Source organism: Podarcis erhardii, assembly GCF_964252035.2.
Source record: "Podarcis erhardii genome assembly, chromosome: 4".
NCBI classification, from domain to species: Eukaryota; Metazoa; Chordata; class Lepidosauria; order Squamata; family Lacertidae; genus Podarcis; species Podarcis erhardii.
In genome coordinates, this window is record NC_138508.1 from 70,490,241 (window position 1) to 70,514,735 (window position 24,495).

The following is a 24,495-nucleotide window of genomic DNA, read 5'->3' on the forward strand; positions in this document are numbered from 1 at the left end:
TGAAATCATAGCAGTTTTTGCAGTTTTCTCAGGTTCAGTAAATACTGGTGCAGCAGAATAACACTGGATATATCTTGATTACAATAAATATAGTTGGTATAGCAATCAGTGGCATAAACGCCGTAAACTGGACATGTTCATGAATGGTGTTGGTTCCCATGTCAAACCGTGCAGTTTGCCATCCTGGTTTAGAGGGTTTGTGAAAACCATAGTTTGCAGTTTGTGAGGGGAGTCCGGGAGCTCTTCCATGTAACACCAAACAATGGTTTGCAATTGCATTTAATTCAACTCACTGTTATGTTATTCAGGCTATAACTTGGAAGATGGACATTTGCCCAGTGCATTGGACAGAACAGCAACAAAGTTCCATTTCATTAAACCTGAATTCACGCTATAATTCCCAATGAATAAGACTAATTGCTTTACATATTCAAGTACAATACACACTGGACATATTCCAACAAAAGTTAAGCTATTTTAAGCTCCACTGGTTTCAATTGATCATGCCCACTGCAATTATACAATAGGAAAATAATTTCAGTAATTCACTTACTCTGGGGGAGGAGGGGATGCTGTCAAATCCCCAGCTTTCCCCAATTTCACTTCAGGCCAGCTTTCTCTCTTTTGATACCCTGTTCAAAACATAAAAACAAAAGCAAATTTATTACTACTACTCAAGATTAGAACTACTCAAAATACTCTAAAAACTGAATGAACAGAAGCAAAACCATATTATCCAAGGATACCGTCAATCAAAAAAGGCTGCTCAGATTACTCTTTGCATAGATATTGTTCTTAGTTTCACATTGCTCCCCATTATTTCTGCCAAGGTAGAAAGTAGCACAGATCATGTTGGCTGTGTTCAGATGTAATGACAAACCATGGCTTACCTTTATGAGAATGAGCAGGTATGAGTCCTGACACAGGCATATACCCCTTCCTCCCTCTTGCACAGAGAAGTAGTCCCAGTTTGTGGAATCTTAGTCTCCCCTAGTTTCTCATCACTGTGCAAGAAGGGAGGGAGGGGAGTTGAAAGAATGAAAAGCCACGGTGTGCTCTCATGGCACCATGGTTTGGAGTTACACCTGGGCAAAGCAGTAGTGCCCTTTTTATTTTTAAGTGTAGAAACCGAAAGAAGCCTTGAGCACAGATATAACTTATATACTCCTTCTGGGGTAGTTTGTCCACCTTTGGTTCCCACCCTGCACTCAGCTCTCACTTGTGGCTCCTAGACACTGTCAGCATGAGACAGTGGCCATACCAAAGGAAACAGCTTCAGTTGGCCAGCTAAACCAGGTCAGGGTAGTCGATGGGTCTCAAACCCTCAGTGAAGTAGGGACCTTCCCTACATGTGAAGACAGGCTCTGGTGGATTGGGCAGATGAGGAGAAGAAGAAGAGTTTGGATTTGATATCCCGCCTTTCACTCCCTTTAAGGAGTCTCAAAGCGGCTAACATTCTCCTTTCCCTTCCTCCCCCACAACAAACACTCTGTGAGGTGAGTGGGGCTGAGAGAATTCAAAGAAGTGTGACTAGCCCAAGGTCACCCAGCAGCTGCATGTGGAGGAGCGGAGACGCGAACCCGGTTCCCCAGATTACGAGACTACCGCTCTTAACCACTACACCACACTGGCTCTCCAGATGAGACCAATAGAGCGTCCAATGGCAAAAGAGCCAAGCACCCGTGCGCATCAAACCATAGCTTATTTTAAATTATGGTTTAATGTTTTGTGAAAACCAACTCACTGGCTGCAAATACAGGGCTTGGGCAAATCATTTTACTTTGGCTTCCAGCACTGTATACCATTTCTCAGTTCTAGCTGCAAATACGTAATACTGAACTTAGCAAGAGTGGGAAGCAGATTCTGGTTGCATAAATCTGTATGCTCAACAACTGAAAACTTGATTATAGGATACAGAAGTTAAATGATGGTTTGTGCCCTGGTAAAAATTGGCTGGAATTAATAACATCCATGTTGCATGAATTGCTGGAATTAATAACATCTATGGTGCATTCCACTGTCCTGCAAGTGCTTTCCAAACACAAAAGAGCTGCATGAATCAAGTATTCCTGTGCAGAGGCTGCATGGATTCAATTTTATTTTGGAGAGGACAACAGTTCAGTAGTCCTGCTATGTCATCCTTCAACTACTCTACACGTTTGCTCTGAACAGCTGCTTTCCTTTCATTCTGATGACAATGGCTACTATTTATACCGGGGGTGGGGGGAGTGCTCCTGCCAATTCATCTATGACAAGCTAGTGTTTAGCTGAATCATAAGCCCCAGCTTCTCAATCCCACTCGTGGTCTGTAATGCTCCCACTGCTTCCATCAATACTTCATGGCAGGGGCTCTGAAGATGGGCAAAGGTGACTCATTGGCCCCATTCGAACATAATGCTGCATATCATAGTGTATTAATAGCAAGCCACACAATCTTCTCCCCTCTCTTTTTCTGTAGTCATTGAATGCTTTCATATCCTCGTAATCCACGATGGTAATCTGCCTCGTAATCCACGATGGTTTGTTTCAAACTTCGTTTGTTAGATTCAGACAATATTACACTTGACCAACTACATTCTTTCTGTGGCACCCCTGTGGGCCTCAGGAGTCCAGTTATGTCACCCCTTGCCTACAGAGCTGCCAGTCCCTAACTGCTTTCGAACTTCCTCCCTTGTGAAGTGTTCCCTCAACCTCCTCTGCTCTCCCCTCTCCTTGGGAGTCCTCCGGGCAGCCACTGCTGCCACCCTGGTCTCTGAGCTGAGAGGTGCCTCCTCACATTGCCCCAAAGGGGCCTGGAAAGCACCTCCTGGTCAGCCCCAGAGGCACCATTCGCCTGGAGAGCTTGCAGCCAGAGCTGCTGCAACAAACTGTTGCACAAACCTTTGGGAGGCAGAGACACAAGAGGAGTGAAGGAAACACAGAAGCCAGTGTTACCCACGGCCACCATTCAAGGAACCTCAAGGTGCCATGGCACACTGACTGAAAACCATTGCCTTAAGCTTAGAGAAGTAAAGTTTAACAAACTGAAGGACACCATCCTCTTTCTGCGCTCCTCCCAATGGGAACATGCAGATGGAGACAGATATACCCCTGCTTCAAGTCATTTACACACTGTCATCTGTTGTACTTTATTTACTACAAAGCTTGATGACTAAGCTTTTTGGCGACAAAACGGCGTCCAAGCACTGAACCACTGGTATATAACAAGTGGACTCTTTATTACTGCTTTTACAATTGTTTAAGGAAAAAACTACGGTATATTGGAAAGAAACTACTTTTGCCATTTTTATGAACGTTGATTGTTTGTTTACAGATAGTTGCCTTGGTGATATTATGTTGTGTTGATTGCAGTAGTCATTGTTTCATCACCCTGTTCATTGTTTTAGTGTATGAAAAAAGTCAAGACCCAAATATCCCCAGGCATACACCTCCAGATGGTGGAGACACCAGACGCCATCCTAGCAGCTTCAGTTGGTTGCAAGTGGCCAATAGCCAGGTACAAAACCCACCTGGCGAATTTCAAACACTGCTTTCAATATCTATTTATTTTTACATTTACATCCCACCTTTCCTCCAAAGAGCTCAAGGTGGTGTGCATGGTTTCCCCTGTCCTCGTTTCATCCTCAAAACAGCCCTGTGAATTAGGTTAGCTTGAGAGGCAAGGCGTCATGCAGTGAACTTCATGGATGAGTGAAGGTTTAAATTCTGGTCTCCCAAGTCCTAATCAAACACTCTAACCACTACACAATACTGGCTTTCAATATGACACCACTGTAAACAAAACCCAGCTAAAGAGACTTACAAGTTACAATAAAATTTCTATTCAGAAAGAAAACTTGTCATAAGAACTTAACCAATTTTTATTCAAGTAAAATAATCATCAGTGGAAAACATTTCGATATGCAACTTCTTTCACATATGTTTACTGCAGAGAACTGCAGAGAACCTTGCCTCTAGAATAGTGCCTATAGCCCCTTTCAGGGTGCAGGCTCCCCTGACCTGATAACCTCCAAATGTTTTGGACTACAACTCGCATCATCCCTAGCCAGCAGTGACTAACATCTGCAGGGCACCAGGTTGGCGAAGGTTGGCTTAATGCATGTATTTCCTAACCTCACATCCTTCCTTCTGAAAACATGAACATGGATACCAAAATGTCCCTCCTCACCCCACCAAAGTATGGTGAGCTGTGAAAGAATAGACGTTAACTGGAGATCGTCCTGAAAATACTATCTGAAGAGCCAGCCAGAACCCTAAGGCATTTCATGCTGATATGTTTCTGTGCTGGGTAAGAATTTAGTTGCAGCACGCTCCAACTGCAGACTAAAATCTCCTTAAAACAATTTCCCAGTGACATTACCTGCTACTTTGGTTCAGTTCAGTTCAGTTCAATTTATTGTGTCTCGCAAACAGCCATTACACACATGAAAATAATAACACGAATATGTTTACATTCACAGGACTACTTAAATACCAATAATTACCTAATTTGCAAATGTGTATTACATTGTATGCAATGTATTGTATGCAATGTGTATACATTGCAAATGTATTAGCAAAATCCTAACAAATACTTACAATCAAATGTATTTGAGATGCAGTTCATATTTTATATGAGGCTGTAATGCTATACTCACTTACCAGGGAGTAAGTCCCGTTGAACTCTGTTGAAATTGAGTATAGGATTGCATTGCAAGAGTATTGTAACTGTTTTGACTTGGAATCCATTTGGTATAGGTCCACCGATGGACAGTATCTATCAGCAGAACAGCTAAGTGGGCAAACTCCCCTCCACAGGAAACTCCAGCCCCAAAATTGTCTCCCATACATTCTCCCATTTTGTCATCAGATACACCTTTTCGATGCAACCACTTTTAATGTTTTGTTGTTACGTAGAGAACTTTATTAGGTGACATACGAATATTGTTAAATAATACATTAAAGCTACATTTTATTTTAGAGACACATAATTGCACACATAAACCAAAAACCCGTAACGTTGGTCTATAAAAACTACTGGGGTTTTCTTCACAATCATCTGCCTGTTGCAATGAGCTTGAATAGGGCAGAGAACCTATTTGCTCAAAGATGTACAAATAAATGGTTATGTCAACATAGCAATTATGCAACATTTTCCATCCTTAGATGTCCTAATACATAATAAAGGAAGTAATGATTAACTCAGTTTTACAGAAGCTTAGCAACATCAGTGCTATAAAGACAACATTTTGAAAAGCAGATATGTAGAACGGCTTTATGTTTGATGCAAACAGCTGAGAGGATACAGATGTCAGGACTGGGCCATACAACCATACCCAAAACATGCCTAGAGCAGAAGTTTCTGGGCTATGATTCCCATAATTCCTGATCAGTAGGGCTGATGTATGTTGGAAGAAGGCTACAGGGCTTCCCAACCCTGCCCTAGAATATGTTCTTGAGCTTGAGAAACTGAAGCCTAAAGGACAGAAATGCAAAGGATTCTGCTCTTTTGATCAGGCATGGGAAGAAGGCCTTAGGCTTCATACTTCCTGCCAATCTCAAGGGCCAGTATTTTGCCCCTCCCACCTGCCCAATTCCATTCTGAGCCTGAGCTCACACAGGCAATGCTTGACCCTCTTCTGCTTAAAACCTCAAAGCCCTTGACTGTGAGAGAGGTTTATGCTTCCACTTATGCCTCTGAGTTGTGCTTCCTCTTTTTAGGGGTATGCAAGAGGGTCCCCTCCTTCTCAAGGGAGAAGTGAAAGCAGTCATAAAGGCCCAGAATCAGATGTTCTCTTCTTCAGCAGTCATGTTTTTGATGGAAAAAAGACCTTTTTAGGGATTCCAAATCATAGTACAGTGGTACCTTGGTTGACAAACACCTTACGACTCGAACGTTTTGGCTCCTGGTCGCAGCAAACCTGGAAGTGAGTGTTCTGGTTTGCAAACATTCTTTGGAACCCAAACGTCTGACACTGCTTCCTTGTCTTCCGATTGGCTGCAGGAGCTTCCAATCAGAAACTGCACTTTGGTTTCCGAACGTTTTGGAAGTCGAACGGACTTCCGGAACAGATTCCGTTTGACTTCGGAGGTACCACTGTACTAGAATCATTGTATTGTAGAGTTGGAAGGGACTCTGAGGATCATGCAATTCAGGAATATGCAGCTGTCCAATACAAGGATCAAACATGCAACCTTGGCATTAACAGCAAAGAGGCTCACAAGGAAGACTAAATGCCACATGTGGGCTGCCCAAATTTATGCTGGGATATGCACTTACATCAGAAATATGCCTGAAAATGGCCCAATGAAAAATTGCCTAAAGGGGAGCATATTTTGCAAGGAGGGAGCAATATTTACAAAAAGTGCTAGGTACCCGTATTTGAAGTCACCACCTAATTCAGCAATTCACTGACTAGCCCATTAATGAATTATGCTTCATAGTGAAACTATTTGAAACAGACACCAAGCAAAGTAATGTTGATGTTGGGCCCTACATTTTGTTTATTTTTTAAAAATAATATTGATTAAGTTTTCAACAAGAAAAGGCCCTACATTTTGTTTAATTCTTCATCTACTCTAATTGTATTCTAAACCAGAGAAGGGGTGTCATCCTTCATTGTATACAAAGATCTGTGCAACTTCATGTTCATTAATATTCTGTAGTACCCAACTGTTATTATTACACATTATTATGCATTTTTCAGAAAGACCCAATTATCTAGACCCTAGATCCTGGGATTATTGAATTATTATTCTTCAATTCAAAATTAAAAGAACAAAGAGCAGATTAGAGTTGTAATAAAAATGAGTTTCTTGACTAAAACCCCATTCTAAAAATCTGTACAGTAAAACCTTGCAGCCCTCAAAGTCTATAAATAGTTATACCATTCTGAACCAGATTTCGTTCTCGTTATCTTCACTTTCTGGTTTAACCACCATTGTTCATCCTATTGCTCCTGAATATTAAAAGTGCATTTTAACCATACAAGCCCATCAGGTCATGGCTATTATGAAGTATGTGTGTGTGCATGTATGTATATTAGTATGCATTTATAAAGCATTCATGCCCTGCTTTTCCATTTAAATTTCAGCCAACAAAAAATATACCGAAGATGAAGCACACAGGGATATCAAGTTTAAAATAAATAAATCACAAAACTTATTTAAAATATTTATATCTCAGCTTTCCATAAAATGCTCAATATAGCATTCCAGGAAATATAAAAACTGACAAACAATTCAGTAGGCCAAATGCCTTTTGAAATAAGAAGGTCTTCACAAGATGGCAGGAAACCATCTCAGAGAAGGGAAGGCAAACTTATCCTGGCAGGGAGTTCCTCACCCTAGGCAGAACCACAAAGTCCCCTCCTGTACCCCAATGAACCAAACTTAAATGTTGAAGGTACATAGAAAAGACACTCTTTGGTAGATATCCCAGTCTTAAAACACCGAGGGGTTTAAATTTAAGGACCTTCACGTTGAAGCATATTTTGAGTTAGGCCAGAAGCAAACAAGGCTGTTGCAAAAGGGAAGTCACATGCTCCCAGTAACTAGCTTCAACCAAATATCTAACTGCTGTGTTGTAGACTTAGCCATCAATTGTTAGGAAACTATCTGTCCAGGGACCCTGGGAGACCTCCTCTGAGGATGAGGCATGGGACTCCAGAGAGAATCCCAGTACAACTGGAAGAACCTGCTAGAGTCCTAAGACATCCAGAAAGACTGTCAAGGGCACCTCACCAGCCACTCACCACCCACAATCGCTACAATAACCTCTACGGTCAAGCCCTCCCTCGACCAGCTTCAAGATTAAGGCAACAGACCAGTGGAAAGCCCAGAGTCTGCTAGGAAGTTTTAGCAACAGTGGTCTCTCACAGAAAAAGGATTTGCTCAAGAGAAGGAAGAAGTCTGAGAATATTCAGGGGTGAACAATGATGTAGCTCGTGATGAGAATGAAGGGTTGGTAGTGAGGAGATAAGCCTCATTTGTCGGGAGAACAGCTCCAGCTCCAATCCTGAGTCACAGATAACAACATGTCCTATTCCACTGCTCACATTTCCTGTTCTCTGGGCCATTTATATTGTCAACAACTAAGTTTGCTAGAGAAGCACTTAGATAAGGAGATGGAGATGTCTGTAGAGGTCAGAAGCACCAAACTCCACTTTTCGGCACATCACACTGTATCATGAAGACGAAATGTCTGCTGGCCAGAATAAGCCTGCCATTTGATTGTCCCATGGCCAACACATCCCTTTGTTGCCTCTGGGGTAGGTGGACCAAATAGAGCTGGGAAGATGGTGCAAAAGTTGTAATAGTTTAGGATGACTTAATCTAGGAATTAGGTATTGGGAAATGTGAATATTCACAGGTCTGGAAAGTACACCATCGAAGATGAGAGAAGGTCATGAAACAAGTCTAATAACCAGGAAAAAAAACTATTGTTTCCTTGCCATCCTGAGATTTTTGCAAAGTGAAGCTCCTGGCCACATTTTTTTTTTTAAATCCTGGTTCTAGGCTTATGGGTGCTCATACATGATAAAGATGTTTCCATGTAGGCTGGGGGGGAAAACCAGCAAAGGTTGGTTTTGTTAAGTCTCAGCTGTGCTTTATTTGGTACCTCTCATTGTCTGAGATACTTAGAACTGCATGCCAACTGTACAATCATGCAGTGTTAGAATTTGCTTCCATTATGTAACACAACTGCTGAGCCGCAGAACATTTAAAAACTAAAGAATGAAAAGATAGCCCTAATTAAACAGTCAGTTCCACATTCCTAGGTATTCGTTGACCTAGTTTGGAACACCACACCCTACTGTGTTGTGAGGGTGGAAACAAGAGTACCTCAGAATATCTGCTGGCAAGTTGACACTTGCAATTTAATGGTTTGGCATGCTATCACAGCAACTATTCTTTGATCCTTAGCCAAAGTTTGGCAACACAGGCTTCACAAGCTCTACTGATATAAGCACCCCTATGCAACAAGTAGGGGTTGGCCTGGGTGAATTATCTGAGTATCTGACCATATAAAACATACCATTGATATAAAGCAAACCAGACTGTGGGTAGTGGATACTTCAACATTTTAAATTATGTGAATAAAAGGCAGCTACAGGTGGTGGCAGCAAGGAGAAATAAATATTTGCTAAATCTAAACTCCAGTTACAAAAGTGAGATTGGCTTGTATAAGCATACTTAAATAGAACAGGGTTGTTCACCAGTATAGCTGTTGTTTCTTTGGGTGGTCCTTTCTAGAAAGGTTTCTACTTTTCAAGAGTTGCCTCGGGTATTCTTCCAAAAGTGCAAGTCCAGCAGTATGTAGACTATCGTGACCACCATGAGGGTTTTATTTATTGTTTTGGTCCACAATATCCTGGTATGAAAATTGGGGGTGGGATGCGTGATTGCGCAGAGGACCAATTGTAAAAGCAACCACTATAATTAAGCAACCCTGTTTTCCTTTTTTTGTGGCTTCTATGCAGTCACACTGCGGCGCTGATAGTTTTCTCTCTCTGAGTGTCTGACTTGCCTTAAGAACTGCAATTCTGGCAGAAAGCCCCTGCAAATGTAGCCAAACTATTTACTTAGGAAACATTAACTGGGATCCCCGAAGCATCTCTATTGGGACTAGTGTTTTTTAAACATTCACAAATTATCAAAAAGTTTTAAATCAGTAAATAAAGTTGCTAAGGCAACTTGACTTGGCAATTGGAGATAATGATTCTGCATTCTGATTAAAAAAACCCCACATAACAGATCCACAACTATCCCAGGAGAACTGGGGTCTAATTATATAGACCAAGAGAATGCTATCATAAAAGCTCCACTGTAGACCTCTTTTGAGGAATTGGTTTGTGTGCAGTCCTATGTGTTTTACTACGAAGCAAGTACTGCACTATGAAGTTCAATGCTTCGTCTTGGGTAAGCTCGCATAGGTTTGCAGGCCAAGTGCTCAATCAAACTTGCACACTAAAAGTCATTTCATGTTGAACTGTGAGAGCAGCTGTGTTCCCATCTCCCGTCCCTTAATACAGGAAGCAAATCTGGCTGGGGTTTTTTTATTTCTTTTTTTTTTAAAGAACAGGAATGCTCCTATACAAGCTGATGTTCTTGGCCGCTTTCAGTGTCTATTCCCCTTCTGCCAGCCAGGAGAAGAAGAAAAAACATGACAGGGATTTAACATTTCAAAGACTGTCTTAAAACACAGAAAAATTCTTATTTGTGTAAATAGCCAGGGAAATCGTTCTTCATTCATGCATGTCAAGGCAGGTTTCTTTTATATTCTTGCAGTCGCCATTCAGTATTTATACATCTGAATTTTGGTACCTTTTTAAAAAAATAATAATTGCAGAGTGTGCTATAGGGTAGATTTAAATAAAAAGGAATTAAATGACTAAAACAATTCAATTCTCTTGACACCTTCAAACTGTTCTATTAAATTCTGAAATCTTAAAAAGCTGAATGCTCCAAGTAGAATTAATTGTTAAAAGGTATCCTTTATTAAGCAATGATATAGTAATTATATGCTTCAGAGGAACTTCTAATATCTTGCCAATGGAACATGTGGCCACATACACAGATCAGAGTTTTCTTAACTACAAATTAAAGCCATGTTTTCACTTGCCTTATTAGGAACTTGGCTTTCATTCACATACATTTGGATTAATGGGAAATAGTGGGTGATGGGCAGAGGCTGGGTTAGCATCAGAAGGGTACTACAGAAGCCAACTTCTCCATTTGTCCTAAATAATGTTTTCTGACTTTGGAAAGAATAGCTCCCAGTGAATGTTGTGCTCTGCTGATCTCAGCCAAGATATAAACTTGTATATAAACACTCAATATCTACCATATAGGCTAATGGAAACTTTACAGACCACATTTTCCTTCTCACAGCAAAAATGTCACCACAGATGAGATAACAATCTTAACATCGAAGAAAATAAAAATAGCTTTTTTAAAAAAAGCACCCATTGTTTTCCTCCTTTGTGGAGCTGCTTCTGTCCACTCTCTGCCACTGTGATGGGTTTACTTGCCAACTTTCTAAGCGTTTTGCCACTCAATATATTGGAATCTAATGGAGCTCATCTTCTGTTTATTCTGTTTATCTAGAAATTTTATTGGGCAAGGACCCAACCCCCACCCCAGAGCATATTTTCTGGGTGTATACAAGGGGTTGCAAGAGAGAGGAGAGGAGAGGAGAGGGAAATTGCATTACACAAGTGAAAACTGTTGCACAACCGGGATACCACAACTGAGCATCATCCATTCATACTGAGAATCTAGGTCAGTCACCATTATGATCAGGCATCAGGTATTTTTATGTTGTAAATGGCCCTGTGATCTTCAAATGAAGGGTGGTATACTTACTGAATGAATGAATGAATGAATGAATGAATGAATAGGTAGGTAGGTAGGTAGGTAGGTAGGTAGGTAGGTAAATGGAATCTTGAAGAGTGTTTGAACTACAGTGGTACCTCGGGTTACATACACTTCAGGTTACATATGCTTCAGGTTACAGACTCCGCTAACCCAGAAATAGTACCTCAGGTTAAGAACTTTGCTTCAGGATGAGAACAGAAATCGCACAATGGCGGTGCGGCGGCAGCAGGAGGCCCCATTAGCTAAAGTGGTGCTTCAGGTTAAGAACAGTTTCAGGTTAAGAACGGACCTCTGGAACCAGAGGTACCACTGTACTGGCCCAGTTCACCTACAACAGTAAACCATAATATAGCATCCACAAGCCCATACAAAGCATCAGCCTCGAACCCCTACTCCCACCCCACTCTCCTTCTCCCACATAGCCAGGAGTAGTTCTGATGCATTTATAGGTCCTCCCCCCCCCAAAAAAAAAGGGTCTTAGGTAGAAACCAGGGATCCTGAATAAAACCAAAAATGGTCAGTTTAATAAGCCAGCTTCATAATCTGTGGTTTGAAGCTAGTTTATTATTACACAGAACAGAGTTTGTTTTAAACCAAGAACTCTAGTTCATATGTAAAGCCAAGATACTTTAAAAGCAAAACTATAAGCTTGACATAAGTTTTTGTCTCGGCCACGCAGGAGAAAGTGAAGGGAGGAGAGCGCTTCACTTGCCTTATAGACAGGTCTGTCTATGTCACACTAAACATGTGAACACAATCATTATACCCTCTCTCAGGGAACGTATCCTGACCAATACAAAAGTTGACAACTTTCCTATCATTCCTTCACCAGTTCTCAAGATATTGACCAGATACTTCCCAATAAACTGTCTTGAGGTTTGTACACGGTTTTGACATTCTGTCTATGATCAGCAGGTACATAAATGTTAAGAAATAAAAAACAAAAATAACAGAGACAAAAGAACCTACCAAAGGTCAATCACTGGACAAACCTTCTGGGTTTATAAGCTTTTTTTGCTTATATGGTCTTTATACCTTGTATTTCTCCTCTGAGAGCAAGTGTTCACTACCCATGATTTCAGACTAAAGGAGAGTTTGCACAACCAAGTTCTTCCTATCTTTGTGACTCTGGGCATGAAAAAGGTTCAAGTCTGTGTTTTGCTGCTCCGTCACACATGTATGTAACCCTTGTGGCTTTAGGCATCAGCACTACAACAAAATTGGACTCACAAGATGAGATTTCATATTTTAATGTGAAATCTTATCTGGTGAATACGTCTAATTCTAGAGTCCACCATACACGTTGCCCAGGCTTGCGCCTCAGGCAGTCTACTTCGGTGCTGCTACCACAGTGATCTTACTTCACCCCCAGACATGCACTTCACTGTGTCTCGAGCAGGAGTGCCAACCTGAATAAAATATTGTGGGGGCCCAGGTAAGCCCCACCCCACATAATCAATCACATGACACAATGCACACACACCATTTGAATGTGAATACCTATCAACTTGGGGGAGGCAGCCCTCTCAAATATTTTATTGTGGGGGCCAAAGCCCCTACAACCCCTAGGAGTTGGCTCCTATCCTCTTGAGTCAGATGGATGCCAACAACTAAAAAGTGATAGCAAAACTTTGATAGGAAAAGTAGTCATATTAATGAAGCCTTAGTTATGGTTTTTCCTCCCCTTCTTTTTAAGAAACACTGAATAAAAGGAAAGGATAATATTATTTGAAAGTTAGCCAGATATTCATGTAGTATTTCTACATTAGATACCCTTATGCAATTTAACAATGTGCATTAGTTTCATCTTAATCATTATATTCCAAATATTTAAAATATTTGCCAATAAACCAAGTGTTTAAGCATAGCTACATTACTAAAAAGAAAATGTCTGTCCTTTTTTCAGAGCTTATCATCTCAATTACTAATAGTCAAGAAACTGAGATAGTATACTATTTCAGAAATAGCATTTGAAAATTCTTTATAAAAGCCTTGCTCCAGCAAATTCATATTTTATAAATAATATTAAATAATACTCTATAATTTACATCTAAGCTTCCTTGTAAGTCATAGTTGAAATCCACTTCTTAAAAGTAGCTGGTGCTTTAAATAGACATACACCTAAAAAGTTTTTGAGAAGGAGCTGAGACTCTGCTATGGAAAAATACCCACTATTATGAGATAGGTTCAAACAATCGTTTTCCACAAACAAAACAAAACAAAACAAAAATTGTGCTTCCCAGTGTGGATGAAAAGTAGTAAAATAAGAAAACTGGAATTGTTTTTCGTTACAGCCTTACTGAGGACTTCCAGGAGAATGGCCAGCCACAAAGGATCTGGGCATAATTTTACCTCCAAGTTTTTGGTGCATAAATCAAAACACCTGACAAAAAGGGAAATCAAAAGGTTGAAGGTTTCAGACACCGTGTGGTAATATTTGCACTATTACCCATCTCAGTTACAATGCCTGCCTTGAGACGAGGTACATTGCACCATTTGCTAGTCATACAACAAGCATTGCCACTCACCTGAGAGAGTCTGGGAATTATCTTGTGCAAGAACCTGTTATGTAATGAACAGCTGCTTCTCACTGCATCTGAATGGTAATTTAACCAGCAATTGTGAGATACCCAGTCTCCCCACCCCCACCCTTAGTATTTGCCTATCTCTTGTGACTAAACACTGGCAGACAGAGTTCAGAACACATATGCAAGAAGCTTCACTGTGGGAAGATCCGGGTTTCGCCACTTGCGCATGCGCAGAAGTGGCGGATTGTGACCCGCACGTGCGCAAACACGGGTTGTGTTCCTTCAGGTTGCGAACGGGGCTCCGGAACAGATCCCATTCGTAACCAGAGGTACCACTGTAATATCGATCTGTATAGGAAGACTTAAATATACAGCTGAAAAAGGCTGCTGACCCCTGTTCAAGATGGTCAAAAGGTCAAATTCCAAGAGCTAGAAACAGGCAGTGTAATTCAAAGGCAGGCAGGTACGGAGGCCAAATTCCAAAAGGAATGGGAAGGGAATAGGAACTTAGCTGGGAAAGATCTTCTCTGACAAACTGGAGCAAGTTCTGAAGCCAGCAGCAAGTTGTGAAGCCAGGGTTTTATGTGGCCCAGCATTAGTGCCCTGAGACAGCAGACTGGGGACTCAACTAAAGAAGAGCTGGCAGCACCCTTGATACATAGAGCTCAATGCGCCAGAATTATGGTTTGCATAGCCCTGGGGGGATAAGCAGCGAGACATTGGATCCCAGCTGCTAAAAGACCCCATCTGAAAACAGTCCTCCCCACACACACCCCAGGAATCACAGGTGACCTAAGCAAGCAGGCAGGTGGGGGGGGGGGGAATCCAAGCCAATGGCTAAATGTTTTCATCAGAAAACACAGTCATATATCGATTTGAACGTGTTTTCTGTATAAATGAAAGTTATTTTTAAAATTGCCCACATCTCTCAGTCCCTTGTGTGCATTTTAAAGAAACCTTCCGCAATCTAGTTTCTGTGATCTTAATTGATTTCAAATGCATACTTAATGGTTGAAAACAAACAAAGGAGAAGCCATATTTAGCAACAAATAAAAAAACAACAACACAGCAGCTTAGGAAGCTGACATTTACTGGGACTTGTAGCCACTGGTAGACTCATCTTCAATGAATTTCTCTAATCCCCTTTTAAAGCCGAATTGAACAATTGTGCAAGGCAAACATCTCTATATTAAGCTAGATCATATTAGCTAGGTCTACTGTGCAGGACGGCGAGCTAATTAAATCTTCAGCCATTAGGCAGTGACTGCATTTCCGATACATTTATTAATGGCTAATAATTATATTAATGTCAATATTGTTTAAAAAGTAGCTCCACCACTTTTCACACAACCACATAAATGTATGTGATTGTAAAGCCTCTTCATTCCACCACAGCGCTCAGCATTCCTAGCATATTAGTCCTTAACAACCTCACTTTAGGGGGGGAAAGGAGGTGCAAAGAATTTCAAGTGTGCAGGGAAATGGTTCCTTGCCCCATCTCTAGGTCAGTTTCCCTGCAAATGCCAGGAAGACTTCACAGTATTGAGGAATGGAATCAGGAGGTGAAAACTTCACAGAAGCTTTCTTGAATTTCCTGGAGGTGAAGGAGTTGGTTCATAAAACCATTATTGACAGAGCAGACTGATATTCTGGTCTACCATGGTGTGTGTTAGTAGGAGAAAAATACTGAAGGCTTTGGGGGAGCACACTATAATTTCTGAAGGAAAAAATCTGCAGCAGACTGGTGAGTGTCTCTGGTAGTTCCTGTCTTAGATAGATAGATAGAGTGGTACCTCGGGTTAAGTACTTAATTCGTTCCGGAGGTCCATTCTTAACCTGAAACTGTTCTTAACCTGAAGCACCACTTTAGCTAATGGGGCCTCTTGCTGCCGCCGCCGCACCAATGGAGCACAATTTCTGTTCTCATCCTGAAGCAAAGTTCTTAACCCGAGGTACTATTTGTGGGTTAGCGGAGTCTGTAACCTGAAGCGTATGTAACCTGAAGCGTATGTAACCCGAGGTACCACTGTAGATAGATAGACAACAGGGGGGCACAGAAACAAAGTAAAAGGCAAAAAGAAATAATGCAAGAATTTCGAGCCACCAAGATTTATTACATTTCCATGTGGTTTTGGAACACTGGCTTTCTTCTCCAGGGTTAAAAATAATCAAAAATTAAACTCAACTATAGACATATAATTAAATTGTATGCCGTGTTACTTAAAATGTAGCTATTGTAGAAAACAATAGAGATGTCACCAAAACAACTGTGTATAGTGTGTCAACACAATAATAAAAACACTTTATAGGTTCATCTGTACATGTGGAAAATTAGGGCTCCACTTTGTGCAGAAGCGATCTCTCTGACTCATGGAGGGTGATGGGAACAGTCATTGCCAAGGGGGAACTATCATGCTTGTCCTTACTCTCCCCCCGCTGATTCAACACAGAAGCATGCCTGGCGAGGGCTTGGGTCTTAAATATATCCTACAGCCTGCACGATAAGAAATCCTGGGTCGCTTCCACAGAACAGTGAGCAAAAAGAAAATAGCAGGACATCAGGGCGGCAGTGGGCATTCCCTCAGCAGCTCTAGCCAACTGGAGTGTGAGAGGTCTGGTGCAGCAGGGCCTGCAGAAGCACAGCAGCATACTTGACAGCCGCCCGAGGTCTGCCAGCAATGGGACAGCCCTTCCTTAGTCGTGTAATCAGGAGCCCGCTCCTTAGTAAACTCCCATTTGCGTCCTGATGCCAAGAAATGCTGAGAGACCAGTTTCTGCTGGCATTCAGCAAAAGGAAGAGTCTTGTGGCACTGACGCGTTGCTTGTGGGCTTCCCGTAGGCATCTGATTGGCCAGTGTAAGAACAGGATGCTGGGTGGCAAGGGAGGGAGGCTCTGGAAAAGGTGGCAAGTATTGCATGCCAGTGCAATACAAGAGCAAGCCAAACAGGCCTTGAGAGGAGGCAAGAATGGAGGCAGGCCAAAAACAATGACGCATGTGCCATATTTTTATCTTAGACTGGCTTGGCCCATACAGCCAAGAAGATGCGCTACTCTGTACTGTGCTGTGCTAAAGGATGGGGATCTGGCCCATAACAGCCAACAACGTGCAACCAGCTGGATGCAAAGCAAGCAGCCTGAGGTACAGAGTCACTGCTGTGGACATGGGGGGGCCGGGAAGGGAAGGGAAGGAGAAACTAGATAAGAAACAAAATCTCCTATATCTCTTTATTTTTGGTACAGGGATCATTTCTATTAAAAAAAGCCACATGGGCTGGGTTGGATCCATAGTGCAAGGGGATGGAGGAGGCTCATCTGCTTTTAACATTTTTTTCCTGATATAAATCGTGCCTTACTCCCCCATCACCACCATTACTTGATCCACCTACCAGCTGTGGAACAACTCACGTCTGGAAAATGTCGAGAATGGGAAAGCTTTACTACCCCTTGCCCAAAGCGAGTCTTGATGTGAACTGGAAACCATCTCAATCAGGGCAGAGAAGCCTCTCCTGCCCCACTACCTGCCGATTACACCCCACAAGGAACTGTATCTTTCCTGAGTTCTTTGGTACCAAGAGACAGAGCAAGCCAACAGAGCACCACTGCATTTTGAGCTGCTGTTTGCAGCCTTTGTTGCATCCTTCCATCCCAAGAAGGGATGGAGACACAGAAAGCCAAGCGTATAGAAGCTGGGCTGAACAGCAAATTAGGTATCTCTTAGGCATCTCTGAAGCAGGTTCGTCTCCCCATCCCCACCTGTTGCCCAAGTGTGGCTCTTAAGACATAGGGGAGGGGGAGGGAACCTCAGACAGATATGCTAAATGCATCCCTCCTGGAATTCTCCCTAGGAAGCGCATCCTCCTAAGCCACATGTCTCACCAGCCCACTTTGAGTGCATCTGCCTGGCTGGAATATGTCCTTGAGCTCTGATAATTGCCCTGAAGGATGTGTGAGAGCATGTAGCAACTAATCTACTGTACTAAGGTAAAAATTGTACTTGCTGCTTTGCTGACTTTTACCTCTAGCCCCACCCACCCATGGCAGGCAGATGCCAGAAGAAAATATGGCCCTCATGGACTGAAAGCTTCCTCACCCTGACATAAGAAGAATGGAAGAGAAATCCACATCTTTCTCTGTTGGTGGCAGGGATGATCTGCTCTACCAGCTCCTTGCTCTCTTGCAATTCACTCTCTCCTTCCCCCGTACACACACACACAATTCTGTAGTTTCAAGAGGATAGAAGGACAGGGTGCCGGGGTCAGTTCTTGGGCTGATGTGGGAAGAGATGAGCCCAGCAACATGGTTCATTTCTCCTTCCTTCCTGCATCCCAAAGCAAAATGAAAGGGAAGGGAGTGGTAAAGATTTCTGTCTAGAGACTCTTAATTTCAGGGCTGTGGATTTGAGCCCCACATAGGGCGAAAGATTCCAGCACTGCACTAGATCAGTGGTGTCCAAACTTTTTTCAAAGAGGGCCAGATTGATGAAGCAAAGGGCCATGAGGGCCAACCATAGTCGATGAGCTTTTTTTAGGATTGAACTGCCACAGGGGCCGGATTAGGCCCCCGAAACGGACTACATCGTCCTCGTGGTCCTTTCCAAATCTACGATTCTATGAGACTACATCCGCCTCTTTCCCCTTCCTTCCATTTTGTGGAAAGCTCAGACTTGCTAAGGTCACTCCCTCAACAAAAAGTTCTAAGGCAGAAAAGAAAAGCATTCTGCACATATTCAAGTGCATATGGTCTTTTACTTTAATTCTATACATGCCCACTGAGAAGTAAATGTGCATATAGGACCCTGGAACAACGAAAACTCTGGAGAGCCCCGGCTTCAGAATAAAGCCCTAAAACAACCGTTCTGTTCTTATTTTACTTATTTATTTTTAATAATTTATATACTGGCTACTTATGTATTTTCTAAGTGGTATTTAAGTTCTACTCAGGTGCTCTGCTCCAATTAGTAACTGTGGAAGGCTTGTTTCCTCCTTATCTCCCTCATGCTATCAGCTATCAGGGTGCAGTTGTCATTACATTTTAAGTGTGTGGGAGATATTAACTCCTGATTGACTTGTCATCTGTTAATTTTTATCTAATAGGGGTTGTTGTTAAACCAAAGCTAAGTGAATCTGACTTTAAAGAGTGTGACAATCTGTGCAGGAGTTTTGTTTTGCATAACACACACAAACATTTCTATACTCCATCCGAAGGTCTGGAGAAAAAAAAGAGCTGCCCTTCTTCAGGAATATAGAAGTTCCCATCCTTGCTCAAATGAACTATCTACGCACCTAGGAAGTTTAGAACACATTCATACCCGTAAAAGCAGCACACACACAAAAAAATCACCCAATGCAAAGAACAGCATGAGATAGATATGCTGCTGTTCACTTGGAACAACCAAATTCATTACTGCCAGTACTGAAAACTGAGAGGTACAATAAGCTCTGAACACCCACTTACCTATCTGTTAATGCGATTCTAAAATTTGCACTCCTTTAACATCTCATTAATAACATCTTTGTTATTCTGGAAGCCTCCTGGGGATTTTAGAGGACTAAACTGCAATAAACCCAAGGTACATAAATGAAACCTATTAAGGCCTTCTCAGTCAATAAAAGCTAATTGGATCAAACAATAGCAATGAACCACGGATAACCTTTGCTTGTGAATAGCAGAGGTCATCATGGGACATGCTAACCAAACCATTGTAGGAGGGATGCAGTTTTGTACTTTCCCCAAAAGACAGAAGGCAGCAGAACGTCATATAACCACATGGCTGAAGGCAAAAATTCAACCTTAGTATCTGTTGCTAGTAGCATTAGCCCACTCACTGACCTCTTAGAGCAATTCCAAAGCAAATCAGCAAGTTTAGGTGTGAGGGCAAGATTTATAAATATTTCTATATTTAACAAAACTACAACATCGATGAAAGCTGTGAAAAGCACCTTTCAGCAAAAGTCAGATGGGTGGTGGAATCATAATCATAATCATAATCATAATTTGTTTATATGCCTCCTATCTGACTGGGCTGCCCCAGCCACTCTGGGCAGCTCCCAACAAACAATACTAAAAGTACAATACGACAATTTTAAAATATGATTTTAGATGGTCAATTTGATGTGAGTTTTACCATCTTTCCCTACGGCACAGTTCATCAGTAGGATACATGAGCAACATACCAACTGCAATTATTGTTAAAATCTTTGCTTAACCAGCAGGAAGCCTTTACTTTCCAGCCCCACACTTTGGAGAACAATTTTATGAGCACTTCCAACAGCAGTCACTTGTCCTGAGAAAACCCTCAGCACACAGCAGGTGGGGAACCTGTGGCGCTTTAGGTGGACCCCAACTCCCATCAGTCACAGCCAGCATCAGCCATGGTCAGAGATGATGGGTGTTCTAGTCCAGCAACAGCTGGAAGGCCACCCCTGCTTCACAGCATTTTAGTAGACTCTCAATTGACTCTTATTCTTTTAAATATATATCACACACACACACACACACACACACACACACACACACAGCTGTTAAAATCATCATCCGGTAAATGCAGACACAGTGAAGAAACTAGAACAATTTTAAGCTGAATGCACATAGAGTCATATTCATTTAAGATACTGACTTTCAAAAAAATATTCTAGGAAGCTCTTGTGGTTCCTAGAAGTCTACTGCTTGTATCTCAATGAGAACGTTAGGTGATCAGCTTTCCAAGCACTACCAGTGTATAGGTACCTCTGGTTACGAACGCTTCTGGTTACGAACACTTCAGGTAGCTGCTCCTGGTTGCAAACTTTGCCCCAGGATGTGAACAGATATCGCGCGCAGTGGGAGGCCCCATTAGCGAAAGCGCACCTCAGGATAAGAACGGTTTCAGCTTAAGAATGGACCACTGGAACGAATTAAGTTTGTAAACAGAGGTACCACTGTACAGTCAAAGGACAGCACTGGGTGTGTTCCAGGACAAACTTACAGTTCACACTGACACCCAATAACTTGGGCCACATGAACCAATGGTAAAGACGATGTAGCTATTATGGAGCAATAGGGTCAGCTAGGAAGTGCTCCCACCACATCTCATTCAAACTTCCTTCCATCTTTCTCTCTCTCCGATACTGAGCATTGAGAAAGCCAACAACAACCACCAGCGTCTTGGGAAACAGCAACAACTTCCGTTATCATGTTGTACTATCTTTATTTGGAGCAGGAGTCCTAGAACATGCTCTGCACTGCAATGGAGCTTCATGACAGACAAACTGATACAGAAACTGCCTTCCCTAAAAGGTAGAAATTTAGAATTTAAAACATTAAGACCATATGGAGTGCTAAGTTGTCAAAATACAAACGCTTTGGTAATAAAATATTTTTACAAAATTAGCACCATCTAACAGATTAATTGATATATCCACTCCTTCCCCTTAAAATAGCTGCATGCTATCACGCTGGTTATTGGAAAGCGTCAAACTTAAGAAAGAAAAAAAGCAGTCCTCGCTGCAGAAGCCACCATCTGTTGACAGTACTTTGTGCCTTGGTACCCATGGAGTAACAGGACAAAACCTAATTTATGAGCACTCTGAAATGGCAGACAGCCCGCAACTTCAAACTGGTGCTTTGCTAAGCAAAAAAATAGCTCCGTTCTCTGTTAGACAGTCTCATAACACAATAACCTAATAGTGTGATCCTATGCATGCTTATTCAAAAGTAAGCCCCACTGAGTTCTAACCCCTGGGTTAGAATGTAAGAAGAGCTGAATTAGGTCAATGGCCCATCTAGCGCAGCATTCTGTTCTCACTGCAGCCGACCAGATTGCCAAGGGAAAGCCTGCAAGGCAGGACCTGAGTGACACTCTCTCCATTTGCAGTTTCCAGCAACTGGCACAACTTCCCATTGTCATCAGGCAGGTTCCTTCCTGTACTCCTCTTGACCCCTGCTAAAACCTTTTCTGTGTACCCAAGACTACTTAAGATGTGTGAAGTGTATTTTAATCTGTGATTTTAGCTTAAAACGTATACTTTCAACTGTGGGTTTTATACACTTTGCTCTTTTATAAACGTTGATCATTACTGACAATTTTAGTGTACATTTTCCGAACTTTGTAAGTCGCTTAGGAGGATTTGTTTACAGTTAAGCAGCATACAATTTTAGTCATGGAATCATAGAATCATAGAGTTGGAAGAGACCACAAGGGCCATCGAGTCCAACCCCCTGCCAAGCAGGAAACACCATCAGAGCACTCCTGACATATGGTTGTCAAGCCTCTGCTTAAAGACCTCCAAAGAAGGAGACTCCACCACACTCCTTGGCAGCAAATTCCACTGTCGAACAGCTCTTACTGTGAGGAAGTTCTTCCTAATGTTTAGGTGGAATCCTCTTTCTTGTAGCTTGGATCCATTGCTCCGTGTCCGCTTCTCTGGAGAAGCAGAAAACAACCTTTCTCCCTCCTCTATGTGACTTCCTTTTATATATTTGAACATGGCTATCATATCACCCCTTAACCTCCTCTTCTCCAGGCTAAACATGCCCAGCTCCCTTAGCCGTTCCTCATAAGGCATCGTTTCCAGGCCTTTGACCATTTTGGTTGCCCTCCTCTGGACACGTTCCAGTTTGTCAGTGTCCTTCTTGAACTGTGGTGCCCAGAAATGGACACAGTACTCCAGGTGAGGTCTGACCAGAGCAGAATACAGTGGCACCTTTACTTCCCTTGATCTAGATGCTATACTCCTATTGATGCAGCCCAGAATTGCATTGGCTTTTTTAGCTGCCGTGTCACACTGTTGGCTCATGTCAAGTTTGTGGTCAACCAAGACTCCTAGATCATGGATGCTTAAGCACAACACTAGGACATTGATGGATTATGTTCCACTGAAATGCAGACAAATAAATGAGTAAATGCAAAATCTTGTTATTGCATACTATATGTGTAAAGTCTTCCATCCATAAAGGTTAGCCTTGTGGTGCACAAGTATGAGACAGAAAGAAAAGAAGAGAGAAGGAAGAAGCCAGCAAGGCTTCTCAACAGTCCTCTTTTCCTCCAGAAATAAATAAATTTAGTTAAATAAATAAATTTAGAGGCATGCTGCCTTTTACATATGAATGGGATATTTGATATTTCTCATTATGTGTGGGTTTGCATAATAATAATAATAATAATAATAATAATAATAATAATAATTTATTTATACCCTGCCCATCTGGCTGGGTTTCCCCAGCCACTCTGGGCGGCTTCCAACAAAATACATAAATACAGTAGTCTGTCAAACATTAAAAGCTTCCCTAAACAGGGCTGCCTTCAGATGTCTTCTAAAAGTCTGGTAGTTGTTTTTCTCTTTGACATCTGGTGGGAGGGCGTTTCACAGGGCAGGTGCCACTACCGAGAAGGCCCTCTGCCTGGTTCCCTGTAACTTGGCTTCTCGCAGCAAGGGAATTGCCAGAAGGCCCTCGGCACTGGACCTCAGTGTCTGGGCGGAACGATGGCGGGTGAAGACGCTCCTTCAGGTATACTGGACCAAGGCCGTTTAGGGCTTTAAAGGTCAGCACCAACACTTTGAACTCTCCTTGGAAACATACTGGGAGCCAATGTAGGTCTTTCAAGACCAGTGTTATGTGGCATAAGACCGAATCTGTAAGACTTTAAAGCAGGCAGATGGGCAAACACAGATGCACAGAGACAAAGATATGAAGCTGGCATGGCTATATCTTATTCTTGGACTGTAAAGCTTGTGTACAAATGTCAGCAGGAACAGCCTAATGTTATCTTCTATGGAGTACCTCCTCCTTGCCTGTGACAAAGGGTTATCTAAACTGGAACATGTAAAAAAGAAAGAAAGAAATTGCTTGCATTCAAGCTGGGAATGCGAAGGAAAATTTGCACATTGCAGACTCAAGCCATGTCTGCAAAGGGAGATTCCTCATTTGTAGAAACAGCTTGAGTTGATAAGTTGTGGCTGCAAAAGAGGAACCTGCTGAAGTGACCCCTGAGAGGTGGGCCAGTTCCCCACCCGATATATGCATTTTCTTGGAAATAAGTGTCCCCAATCTCGGTGGGACCTGCTTCTGAGGAAATCTGCACAAGACAGAATCACCAATACTAGCAGTCATTTAAAATCGTCACTTTAATAATGGCTCTTTTCAAGCTCTGGCGAGAACATAATTTTCATAGACATACTGATTTGTTCAAATCAAACATGGGCATTAAAAATATTGAACAAGAATTAGATAATCACTCAGCACCTTGGTTTAAAAACTTGTAACTTTTGAATAGCTGTTGGTTTCTGTGCCAAAAAAAATACTTTGCATCAAAAATTTATTAAGCTTCGGGATTTCCACTATAAAATGGATCAAATGGAAATTATGTGAATAAATGGGAACAAGATCTTAGTACAGCCATTCATTTTTATTTCTGGGAATATGTTTGTAATAATAATCTTAATATTATTATTATGTACCAACATGAGAGAAACCCATTTCAATTTAATCACCGCATGATATATTATCTCAAGAAATTACATGAAATAAGTAACTGTGTACAGCAATTTGTGCTGGAAATATTAAAAAAGAACCTATTTTTTTCCAGATGTGATTTACTTGTCCAACTGCAGCAAAATTTTGGACTAGCGT

The 24,495-nt window shown here is 41.8% G+C and overlaps 1 protein-coding gene across 3 annotated transcripts in view; it reads right to left on the reverse strand.

The window, feature by feature from the left end:
- TBL1X (transducin beta like 1 X-linked) overlaps positions 1–24,495 on the reverse strand; it is a 131,287-nt gene that overhangs the window by 90,292 nt on the left and 16,500 nt on the right. For all 3 annotated transcript variants that reach the window (XM_081858737.1, XM_081858736.1, XM_081858735.1), the window contains exon 2: positions 554–632. The gene's annotated coding sequence lies outside the window, so the exon portion shown is untranslated. The remainder of the gene's footprint in view (positions 1–553; positions 633–24,495) is intronic.